At 36.3% G+C, this 9,623-nt stretch overlaps 1 pseudogene; it reads left to right on the top strand.

Annotated features, from left to right (window-relative positions):
• Nucleotides 1–5,623: 5,623 nt before the first annotated feature.
• Nucleotides 5,624–9,197, top strand: LOC113347118 (annotated as a pseudogene).
• Nucleotides 9,198–9,623: the final 426 nt, after the last annotated feature.

Below are 9,623 nucleotides of genomic sequence, written 5' to 3'. Positions count from 1 at the left end.
GACCCCTAAGACAGCATCACATCCACTAACATCCAATACATGGAAATCAATTGTAAACATGTGATTTTGCATCTGAATTGGTATGTTTAAACATGTCCCTGGAGTGTGTATATGGCCACCATCACCTACCGTAACACGAAGAGAAGTATCTTTGGAGTGAATATGATAACCACATTACTTGGCGAATGATGGGCTAAGAAAATTGTGAGTGGAACCAGAGTCTACCAGAACCGTAATTGGTTGAGCTTTCGAGGACCCGGTAATACGTATTGTGGTAGGAAAGGGAGAACCCATGAGTGAATTCAGGTAAATACTAGGAGCAACCTCTACCGTAGAATCAACAGCTATTGATTCATCAATATCAGTTTCAGGAGTAAAATCTGCAGCTTGCGTGGAATTCTTCATTGTAGTATCATCAATATCCAAGAGAGTTAGTTGAGGATTAATACATACATTATTTGGTCTAAAGGGTTGATCGCACTTGAAGCACATACCCTTAGCTCTTCTTTCTCTTTGTTCTTCTAGTGACAATCTTCTCTATCCAGGAGGAAAAGTTAGCTGTTGTTGTTGAGCCTGTTGAGGAGAAATTGGATTTCGAAATGGAGGTGGTCGATATGGTTGTCTTGGGACAAACCTGGTAGCCACATAAGCTTCTTCTTGATGCAGTAAGTTAGTATAGACCTCATCCAGAGTTTGTTTGCAAGCAGTTTTACCACAGACCCAATATGTGGTTTAAGGGAACGAATAAAACAGCTAATCAAGTAATCTTCCGGAAAATCAACAAAATTGAGTAATTTCTCAAACTCAGAGATGTGTTTACGAACTGTACCTTTTTGTTCAATAGTGTTAATAGCTAGGTGAGCATCAACAAACTTCTCAGGATTAAATTGTGCACGAATTAAGGTGCAGAATTCAAGCCATTTAGTTATAGCAACTCTAGTTCTCTTCCATCTATACCAAATATTGGCCTCTCCTTTGAGATGCGCACCAGCAACAATGATTTTGAGAGCGTCAGAGTTGTTATATACACTAAAGTATTGGTCAGCATTGAAGATCCAACCATCAGGATCCTCACCATTGAAAGTAGAAAACTTGATGTTGTTATGAGGAGGACGGGGATGTTCAGCATTAGGAGGAGGTGGTGGAGGGGGTGGTGGAGGTGCAGCGTCATTACCCTGACGGAGTTTAGGAATAAATTCTGTGAATACAGTACGTAAATAAGTTTCTAATGAAGTGCTGAGAGATGTAGCAAGGGAAGTGCGTGCTTTCTCCTTTTGCAAAAGTTTGGCTGCTATCTTTTTATTTTGCGTATCTTCATCGAGAACATAGAAGTTGGTGATAGTCTCAGTAAGAATATCCAACTTCTCACCAATACCTGTAATACTATGTTGGGCCATCAAATCCTCTGTATACGTCATCTTTAAAAAAAGAATTGGTGGTTTTCTTAGGTTTTTGATCGGACTGGCTCTGAACCAGATGTTAGGATACTAAACCTCTAACAAGATTGACAAGCAAGAAAGTAATATTAAGAACCAGATAAAACCCTTTTTCTTTGGGGTGAGCAACCAAAATACATAAAGAGATATAAAATAACTTGAGTTTTTCTTATACGTTCTGAAATACAAGTAGTTGCTGAGTATTTATAGCTCAGGAAACTTGAATAGCAAACAATAAGAGAAGTTCTAAACTATAAAATTTAAAACACACTTAGCTAATAAAAGAAGTCTAATAAAATAGGAAAACTAATAAGCTAAATAAAGAAAGAGAAATTTAAGGTAACGGGGAAAGGTGTTGGTGCCGTAACAATGTATGTATTAGATACAAGTAAAAAAAATCAAGTTAGTCGACCAACTTATTGATTTCCTTTTCTTACATAGAAGACCATATTTAGCAAGCTTTCCCGATTATTTCCGATGACAAGGACGGACATATTACTAACCGTTTAACCACTTTATCCCTGAGTTATGATCATTGTGATACAAGCCAATGCCATATTGTCACGACCACATGGTCGACGGCCTGTTGGCCCATGCTGCCATGAAAATCGAGTGTAGACCACGTATTGGCAACCAATTCAATAATTCGGTCCATCTTACTCTCATACTTCATTCATGTCTTGTCTTCCTTTAGATCTGTACGTAATAACTGATGATGCTCGAAGGGTGTTTTCTCTGCACCTACAAGAGTGGTCCACCTCCTCCCCCTTCAGTGAATGTTATGTTGCCCTGCGAGAGCCGAACCAAAAATGCGTCAAGGGGGCCAGGTAGTCTCAAGCTACTAATAAATGCAAACCCATTAGCAATCTGAGAAATGATTTGTGGTCGAAAAACCTGGCTAAATTGGGGCTAGATTGCTTAATTGGAGTCCATAGGTTTTCCTTCTCACACCCCAAATTACTCTAGGCACATTAATTTCTAAAAATCACTCATATAAATTCTAATCTTTCTGTTTTCAGTAAATCCAAAATCAAAAAAACCTAAACCTAAAAAATCTTTCCATTTCTATGATAAACTTTCCAAATTCTCAAAACCCTAATCAATTTTTTTTTCATCCTCTACTCCGACGATCTTCGATCCAACCAAGAAGAAGGTAAATCTTCATCAACCCATCTTCTTATCTTATTGATTTACATCTTTAAATCATCGTTTTTGAGAAATCAAAACTCTGATTACACCCATAATCGATTTTTATTGACCTATCGAATAAACCGATTCTTGATTTTTTTTCGACCATGAAGAGCATGCACAGTAATCGGTTTACATTAGGATTAACATTATCCGATTCTGGCTTAGAAATGAAATATGAAAATACATCGCCAGAATCGGTTTATATATGTAATATGTATAATCCGATTAATATAGTCTTTTCATCTTTTTTCAGAATCGGATTTTATACATGTACCACATAAACCGATTTTAGTGGTCTTTTCATAATCGGGTTACATATATTTCTTTAAATACCGATTTTTAACTTGATTTTTGTTTATTTTTTGTGTAGAATGGACTTCGGACACCAACCATTCTACAATCGCGATTTAACCGTGGAGGATATCTTGAGGCAACCACAAAGAGTGCCGGTGAGGAACCTATAAAAATTTGCATTCGGAGCTGAAACCCGGCTTGAACAAACCCTGGCATTGATTGATAAGCTTTCACTTGAAGAGCTTATTGAGGTCATCACCTTCGCCAGGATGAGGAGAAACATGATTTCATCTGGGAAGGAGGTCCATGCAGAAATGCAAGATATGTGGGAATTAATGGCTGAAGCACAAGCTGCTGCTCCTGATGGTAGTGATGTTGGTGCTCCTTCTGATGGTGGTGATGCTGGTGGTGGTGCCACTGCTGATGGTGGTGCTGCTGGTGCTCCTGCTGATGGTGGTGATGCTGGTGTCGATGCTCCTGCTGTTTAAGTTTTTATGTTTAAGTTTTAGTTATTAACAGTTTAAGTTTACAAGACTTGTGGTTATTTTAAGTTCTTAACACTCTTTTAAGGTTTTTATATTGGATGATATCTGTGTTGAACTTGATGAACTTGAAGCTTTAATTATAAAATGTTGCTCTATAATTCGAGCTTGACATGTCAAGAATCGGTTTAATCGATATGTCATTATAAACCGATTATGCAGGACAATCTTTCTGGATGTTATAGAATCAGATCACATATGGAAGTATATAAACCGATTAGTGTCGGTGAAAATTTAAAATTTAAAATGACTCTAATCGGTTTACTTTGGTCGAAAGAAAGACCGATTCCTTGTGGCATATAAACACAATCAGATTTTATAGTCCTTCTAAAAGACCGATTATTTCAAATTATTACACGTTTTTCAAAAAAAAAATAGTCGTTTGGGACTTTTTCTATAAATAGAGACCTCACCCTTGGACCCCATTTACCCCAAAATTGATCATTTTATTCCCCCTCACTCCATATACTCCACAACTACTCATTTCATACATATACATACAAGAAATGGCATCATTCGACTCCGCGGAAGATTTGGCAATCACGAAAGCATGGTATGCGGAAAATCGGCTTAGACGTCAATCCTCCGAAAGAGAGGATTCAACAACCTTTTGGGTTAAAGTACACAATAAATTTATCCAAGAATTTGGAAATCCTAATGCAAGAAGTTTTCAAGCCATCCATGAAAGACACCTAGTCATCGAAAATGCGATACTGGCTATTTTAGCTCTCCAACCTCCGGTTTTTAATGCTCGCCCCTTCACCTTGTCCATTGCACAATTTGTAAGTAATTTGGTGGTTTTTTTTACGTACCCCATGTTGTGTTATCTTCCAATGAAACACCACTAACAAATGTAAGCTTGTTTTTGTGTTTTTGTAGCACGAAGTCGTGAAAGCGCGCTACTTGGAAGTAATGGGGGAAGCATTCGCATTCGATGCAAGCTACCACTTCTTGGAAGATAAAATCCAGGAGGATAACCCAGACTACTTGGATGCGGTATCGTCTTCGTCGAAGGAAGATTGATGGCTTTAGAAGTTTTTGTAAAGGTTTTGTGGGTAGACCTCTATGTAAACCCTCACGAGACTATAACTCGTCCACTAGGGTCGCCTAGGGGTTTAAAGGCTTGATGCATGTGCTAAATGCATCCTACAATAATAATGCGATGAATGAAAATTGGTAATGAAAGGAAACAATCGGTTTATATATGTCATAAGAAAAATCCGATTTTCATAATCGGATTATAAAACATGTCAAAGTAAACCGATTATGGATGTCCTCTAGTAATTCTAAATACCAATCCAGAATCGGTTTACAAGTGAATGAACATAAACCGATTCTGCGTAACTTTTACGAAGAAAAAAAATCAAAATATTGATGTTTTGACGAACTCTCTAACATTAGTTAATCTCATATCCCAAACAAAATTAACCCCTAATATGATTAATTAGTGCTAATTAATCAGGGATAAAATAGGTAGTTTTGGTAATTATTTTGATAAGGGGTGGTGTGAAGTGATTTCTAGTGACCTTTTTGTCATCTAGCTATAGGCCCCAATGAAGTGATATAGGCCCCAATTTAACCAGGATGAAAAAGAATAATTTTTTCTTACGATTCAGTAATTAATGATCATAACTTATAAGTATACCCACCAAGGTGGCATGGATAACTGCCGTAGCCCCTACGCTCACAAAAATGTCTTTGTTTGCGTCTCTGATTATGTTTGTGCTTTTCATTTCTCCAAGTATGATGGTGTGGTGAATCACAAAAGACATTAACCGTGGGTGCAGCATTTTTGAACTCGTAGTGAGGTTTAAAAAAACATACGATACCTAGTCCTGTCTTATCAATGCCAGAAAGACAAAAACTACTCACAAGGCTCGAATCTCGATGATATCGAATCATACTTAACTTTTTCTTTAACCCAATCTTAAGTAACTTAATGCATGTGATTATGTCAGGTAAAGAAGAGATCTTTATCATTTTACGTACCTAATTATCAAATACATATTGAGTCTTAAATACTCCTTCACTAATCTCACCATCAATAATCAACTCTCTTTTTTCTGATAATAATATTTCTAAGCTGTCTATTTCTTTAAAGCAATAAATAATTTTTTTTCACATTTATATTTTTATAATGGCTAAAGTCTGTCTCTTTCTTTACTCTTAAAATCTCTCTAAATCTCAGTTTTTAACTTTTTCTTTTGTCTCATGATTTGTCTTGGCTTATCTTAACAAGAAAAAATCCACTGAAAATGGTGGTCTAAGTTTTGACAACAGAAGAAATTCAGTAGTGAAATTCAGTCAAGAATTATTTTGTCTTTTTTCTTCCAAATATACATTTTTACAGAACCCCCACCATGCACATTCCAGGAATCTGTCATTAAGTAAGACCAGCTCTTGTTTGATTCCTGAGTCTAACAAGGAAGACAAAACCAAGAACCCACCTTGAGAAGCGAAGCAGTTAAGAAATGGGTTCTTAGAATTTATTCTCGGTTTGATAAATTCAGGTAAGCTTCACAAACCCCACCTTCTTCCATTTTATTTTCTGCAAATTCTGATTTCTGGGGGTGTTAAAAGATGAGGGATTTTCCATCTTGTTTCGGTGAAAATGGAGTTCAAATTATAGATTCTTCTTCATCTGGCACTACTAATAGTAAAGCTGCATAAAATTTGGTTACCTGTATTTATCAGAGTACATTACAAGGAATGTCATGTTTGATAACCATAACATGGAGTAAGAATTTGATGGGTCAAGTTCTTATTGTTGGAATTGATGATTCTACTACTAATCATTGTCTATGCAAAGTTGATATAAAACCATGGTTATTCTCTAAAAGGAAAGGGTGTAAAACATTAGAATTAGCTAATAAGAAGAGTAAAGTTGATATATATCGGGATCTTTCTTTGGCTAAATTTGGATCTGGACCTGAACCACTCGAAGGATTCTATGTAGCTATTCTGTTTGATAAAGAAATGGTTCTTTTACTTGGGAATTTGACTAATGAGGCTTATAAAAAGGCTAACTTGGAACCAAATAGCTCTTTTAATGGGATTGTTATCGCAAAAAGGGAACATATTTTTGGGAAGAAAGTTTATTGTTATAAGGCTCAGTTTTTCGATAATGGATTAATCCATGATCTCATAATTGAGTGTGATACTGTTGGCCTTAGAGAACCTTGTCTCGTCATACAGGTTGATAGTAAAACTGTGATGCAAGTAAAGAGACTAAGATGGAAATTTAGAGGGAACCAAACAATTTTAGTTGATGGGATCCATGTAGAGGTGTTTTGGGATGTTCGTAGTTGGCTGTTTGGTGCAGTAGGAAATGCAGTTTTCATGTTCCAGACTTGCTTAGCGGCTGAGAAGTCATGGGCTACTAATAATACCTCTACCGACTCCTCATTCAAAAGAAATACTTCGTCTGACTCATCTGCTACACCGTGGTCCTCCTCTGAGACTTTTAGAGAATCACAATTGCAAGGTCTTGGTTTTTCGTTAGTATTATATGCTTGGAAGCACGAGTAAGGTTATGTTTCCTCAGCCAAGTGATGATATATATGGGTAGAATTACACTGAAAAAGATTACATGTAAGTTGCTTCATGTGTTTTTATCCGTTCTGGAAATTTTCTTTTCAAATTAGTTCGATTTGTTTCTATGATAAGAAATGTCTTGTTTCTGTTCATTTATTCAGTATATTAGTCGTTTCTATGGAAAAACTCATGTGGATTTTGGTGTATGATTTGAATAGTATGTAAACGTTACTGAAATGCCACACTTTTTAGCTATTCATTGCATTCTGGTCTTCTTTACCTACTTAATGAGCATGTGCTGCATTCTACAAGAATCTAATAGTCTTTATTGGGTCAAGGGGTCGAACAAAGGGGGCATAGTCTAATATACTTGCTTGATATTAACATTGTTTAGGATAGAGTAAACGACACCGTGGATGCCTCTGTAGTAGAGTGGTAAAGTCATTAGGTGTTGATACCACGACTCGAAACTCGTCCATACCCTATTTTACCTATCAAAGAGAAAAAAAGAGATAGTGCAACTATACTGTGGCAGGTTTTAAGTTCATCTTTGCTGCAGGAAATTTATAGGTGTAAAGAGCAGATTTTTGTTGTTTTTAATCTATAAATATTGTGAATTAGATGGACATATATTGAAGTTGGTATTACACAAACAGGTGGTCTGAATGAATATGTGCTGCTTTATGTGGTTTTTAAATTTACATTCGCATGTAGAAAATGATTTGCATGTCTTTTCCTTCTTTCTCAAGTACTTTTCTCTGTCATCTTTTTCCTCTAAGAGCTCAGGAATTACTTGATGTTTGCTGAAACAATTTTGTAATACGGGTGTTTTTTATTATGATATTCTCGTACCCTTTTGAGGGATTTCCTGTTTAGTTTGTTCTGTGAAAGAAAGAATTACCGTATGAACAATTTTCCGAAGCAGCATCTACAAGTTTCAGCTCTCTCGCCAAATGTTCAGAGTTCAAGAATTGTAGTTCTTCCTTCTAACAGCAATATCAGTTCAGTTTCTAGCGATCAAGTTTCGACAGCCTATGAAGGTGCTGAGTTTGAGATAAGCAAACATGAACCAAAATGTGTCCAAGTCAAGATACTGTGCCGAGAATTCTTCAAGTTTAGCTCGTTTCAGCTTTCAAACGGATGACTCCAACAAATGGGAACAAGTAACCCCAGATTTGGTATGAAAATTTCCTTTTCCATATTTTTTAACCAACAATAATAAATTTGGAGTTTCTTTCTTGCCTCTTTATCTAGCATTTCAGACCAATTTCCATATTAACAACTTTGCCGTGGCGGAACCAGACATTTGCAATAGCCCGTGCTTGAGCATTTTGTTATCCCTGGCTTAAGCCTAATATCTACACACAAACTAGAGCTCAATACAAATTAGGCTATCAAAATATGGACTGATGACCTATGACTTAAGATCACCATGTGAACGCCATTTCTGACATGTCCAACGACACTTGAATCTAACTAAAATGCGACCTCAAAATTCTCCCACATTGATTAATATGTTTTATTGGTTTGATCTTCTTTTGTTTATTCATCAAGTGTCGGAGCTTACCAAACATACCGCAGTTTAGGTTGGCAAGGGCTTGTTCATTGTTAAAGTTCCTCCAGACAGATGAAGGACTATTATGGTTCTCCAATACATTGTGAAGTTAACTCAGCAAATCTCCATATAAATAATAGGTATGAAATCCTGAATTTGGGAAAACTAGCTCGGCACACTCAATTAAGGATTGCCTTTGTTTTAGATGGATATAAATTAGTTAGTTTTTTCTTGAATCTTGGCAAATTGGTCGCGTATATAAAAAAATTCCCAGTATTAATATCATACAATTACAAATAAACCTCTGCAGTTCTCTTCTGTACTTCAGAGCTAGAGAGAGTGAGCAAGAAGAAGAAAACAAGGAAGAAGAACAAAAAAAGAAGAGAAATATGGCAAGAGCAAATATGATGGGCTGGGCAATGTTGCTGGTTGTGGTGATGGCTTTGTATGTGGGTAAAGTTGTGTTGATTATGGTTTGTTAACAAGGGCAAAACTTGTAAAATTGCCTCTGAACCTGCATCAAAGACAAACCTATAATTATATTTATATATATGCTAGGGCTTCACTCAGCTGAACTCTCAGTATTCAATATATGTTTATAAATATGTGTAAATCTTTGGCCCGCCGTCGGAATTATAAATTCGTACTTTTACATTATATTTTGCAAGAGAATTGAAAATGCATATCCAACTGATGGATATATTGTCCTTGTAGCTTTCTTATGATGCCTGCAAGATTTCAGAGCTTCACTCGGCTGAACTCTCATTATTTTATGCACGGCCATACATATTGTCATGTATTAATCAGTGTATATTGATGGTACAAATTACAAATATTCAAAATGAGCTACTATGCCATTTTGAATAAAAGTACTATTAGAAGCACACTATTTATTACGAAGTTACATTTAACATCACTTCGAGGTGCAGAACTTCCACGTCTGAATTCCTTGAATATGTTATATATGATACAAACAAAGTGCCAACTCCAACTACGTTTAACCATGGACAAACTGACATGTCAAATAGCCAAGATAAGTTGCCAAATCAACATGGCCAACGTACTGGGACA

This window comes from Papaver somniferum, chromosome 2 (genome assembly GCF_003573695.1).
Source record: "Papaver somniferum cultivar HN1 chromosome 2, ASM357369v1, whole genome shotgun sequence".
Lineage (NCBI taxonomy): Eukaryota > Viridiplantae > Streptophyta > Magnoliopsida > Ranunculales > Papaveraceae > Papaver > Papaver somniferum.
The sequence above is the reverse complement of the archived record's forward strand: the minus strand, read 5'-3'. Positions and strand labels throughout refer to the sequence as shown.